The sequence below is a fragment of the Diaphorina citri genome, unplaced genomic scaffold (genome assembly GCF_000475195.1).
Source record: "Diaphorina citri unplaced genomic scaffold, Diaci psyllid genome assembly version 1.1 scaffold4210, whole genome shotgun sequence".
In the NCBI taxonomy this organism is placed as follows: domain Eukaryota; kingdom Metazoa; phylum Arthropoda; class Insecta; order Hemiptera; family Psyllidae; genus Diaphorina; species Diaphorina citri.
Window position 1 is genome coordinate 10,951 of NW_007381609.1, and position 2,678 is coordinate 13,628.

Here is a 2,678-nt window from a genome sequence, read left to right on the forward strand (position 1 = left end):
CACCAAACAAACTTGATGTCCCAGGTTGAGCTTGATTAGTTTGACCAAACATTGTAGATTGGCCAAACAATCCTCCACCAGATGTGGTACCACCAAAGCCTCCAAAAGCTGGTTTACTTTGACCAAATGTTGTATTGGAGGCTCCAAATAAACCTCCGGTAGTGTTAGTAGCAGGTTGCTGCTGATTACCAAATAAGCCAGAAGTGGCACTAGTTGTAGCTTGAGGCTGGGACCCAAATAATCCTGAACCAAATGTTGTTGTCTGTTGTTGGGTTCCTCCAAACAAACTAGTGGCAGGTGCTTGAGTAGCAGTCTGGCCAAACAAACTATTGTTGGTTGCTCCGAATCCTGGGGATGAGAATGCTGGTTTCCCAAATGAGGACTGGCCAAACGCTGAGCTTGTAGAAGCTTGACCAAAACTTGAACCAAACATTTTTTTGATTTATATTCAAAGGTTATTGACAATTAATAGTGAAAAATTCCAGTTGAATGAATTTTGACAAATAGGTAATGTCTGTCACATTCTTACCTCTTCATCGTAAGACCAACGATATGAATGGACTACATAACACGAAGAACAATTATTGGACCATTAAGCACTTGAGTTTATTCTAATTACAACTATCACCACTCTATGCAATAAGTAATTGAATGAAAATAAAATAAACGAAAGTACAAATTAAATTGAGAAAAACGTTCAAAACTTCAAACAGCGCAAGAAAAAAAGAGGAAACTTTTTCTTGGACCGCAATTGCGCTCGTGAGCTTGATTTTGTGCTCGTTGAAAAATAAACAGATACCGAAAAAAAATATCATGAATAACCGTACGCCCATGCATTACATTACCGTACAGCACAGTCAGCAGGTCAGCACACAGGCACAGTGGCACACACTACCCAACTAGCTATAGGTACCTATCACGAATTCACGACACGATCACGATGGAACCATAACGTATAGAAGAATAGTTACGTTTTAATGGAACTGTAATTTCCAAGGTCTTATGGCTTATGGTCCCGAACCCGAAATCTATCAGAGGAGGAAGACAAAATAGGAAAAAGTTAGCCGTTCTGAGAACAATCCGTATAGAATAAAATGCGCCCCGGAATAAAATCGAACCCGCGACCTAGCGCTTACAAGGCAGACGAGCTACACTCCAAGCTAACTAGGCTGGCAAGGAACTAATTGAAAATAAATTGTATTCAGCTAGAATATTTGTTAATTACCAACTCTATTGGTTTACCTATTCAATTTCATTTGTATTCTGCACTTTCATCAAGATTCAAGTTACCATCACCAAATTTTGTAATATTTGATGCAGCTAATATCAAAGTTACCGACCTTGGTTAGGTAGGCCAGCCTAGTTAGCTTGGTTGGTAGCACGTCTGCCTTGCAAGTGCTAGGCCATGGGTTTGATTCCCACTGGGGCAGATTTTATCCTAATGGGATGTTTGTTCTCAGAACAGCTGGCTTTTTCCTATCCTGTCTTCAAAACTGGGCCAAAATAATAAACCATAGGTAATAAAAAGCATGCCAATATTTTATTTATTAAAGGATTGTACATCCATAAAATTGACTAAAATTACAAGTATTACAAGGTAAAAAAAAGACCCTTGTGGCATGTATAAAAATAGGATTAAAAAAAGATAAAATTCATACAATAGCTTAACACATTGATCAACCATTTGATCTTTCTCTTCTCACGGGGTGATTTTAAAATAAGTGCATGTTAAAAAGAAACAAATGAGGCTCATCTTCTTTGTTATATCTACATTCCAGGTCCAGATTTTGGATTTTCCAAGTACAATTCTCAAGAGGTCACACAATGGATGAAATTAGCCTGTATTGATGGGTTCCTGAAACAGAATCACATTTTAGTTTTAAGTAGATTTCACAAGAGATTAGACAGATGTGTAATAGCTACCTACATATTACTATTAAAAATTAAAATGCTCATGTCTTGTTTTTGATCATCTTTGAGATTAGAGTTCATAACTGAAAGAGAAAAGCTATATATCAGCCTACCTACTAGGTATAATCCCTCCTCAGGATAATCTGATATTTGCACACAATAACTGTAGGACTAGAGACCAGAAATTCTTTTGAACCTTGCTCCTAAAGTACCTAATTCCTCTCACTCCAAAGTTTGAAAATGAAAAGTCCCTGAGCACTAGGCCCTGTGGTTTTCAGTTTGCTGTTCACTATGAGATATAAAATATCAACAATTACTCAATTTACTTACCACTCCAAGTCCCTGATCACAGCTTCTGATTAATTAAGTATTGATGATTCAGTGAGTATTAAATCTGAAACAAAAGAAGTTGCCAAGTTAGGTTTTATTAAACTTTTCTTTTTTAACAAAGGGTTATACATTAACAGCACCTATGCAAAGTATATAAATTTAGTTCAAAGTACACCTGTACTTAATCCACAGATCAGTTCACACACGTCTGATCTATATACTGAGATGCTTCTAATACCCAGAGTACCCATTTACATAGACATCCTGTTAAAAAATTAAAAATGTAAGGAACTGCATTTCAGCTTCCTCACTATTAATCCCTCAAGTACTAAACTGCTTGGTACCATGGTGATCCTAACCTTGTTTTACCATGTCTACAATAACAAATGTATTACAAGTAGGGGAAAACATAACAAATGAAAACTTACTTCCATAAT